Here is a 609-nt window from a genome sequence, read left to right on the forward strand (position 1 = left end):
CTTAGAAGGAGACAGGAAGGAGCGAGAAGGGAGTAATCTGTAATTGAGACATATAAAGACAGATGGGCCGTGACTCTTCATTAAATACAGACGTATGGGTAAACTTTTTTGTTGTTTTTTGTTTTCCCCCCCCCTTCTTGTTCTCTTCTCTCCCTCCTAAATAAAAGAGCGTGACGACGATGAGAGCGAGATGACAGAATGACGAGCAGAGAGAAGGCAGTTCGGCGACTCGAGAGAGAGGATCGTAAAGTTAACATTCAAAAAATTATATAACGAAAGGAATGGCAATAAGGCCGAATAGGAGAGAATTCAAATAGAAAATGAATAAGAAAAAAAAAATGGTCATAAAATAAGAGAAAACGAAAGAGACAAAGGCATAATGTGAAAAATCCAGAATGCATTCGACGAACTCATTGAGGGGAAGAGAGGGACGGAAAGGAAGAGGAGGAAGGGGAAATGGAATAAAATGTGAAAGAGGGCTATAACATTAGAAGGGTACGAAGGGGAAAAAAGCTATAGAAGAAGAATGAAAGAAAGATCAAAGTTAGAGATAATATTATGAGGAATGGATGGCTGATTCTGCTCCCTACCGCTTCCGTCCCCCCCCCC

This window comes from Penaeus monodon, chromosome 28 (assembly GCF_015228065.2).
Source record: "Penaeus monodon isolate SGIC_2016 chromosome 28, NSTDA_Pmon_1, whole genome shotgun sequence".
Taxonomy (NCBI): Eukaryota; Metazoa; Arthropoda; class Malacostraca; order Decapoda; family Penaeidae; genus Penaeus; species Penaeus monodon.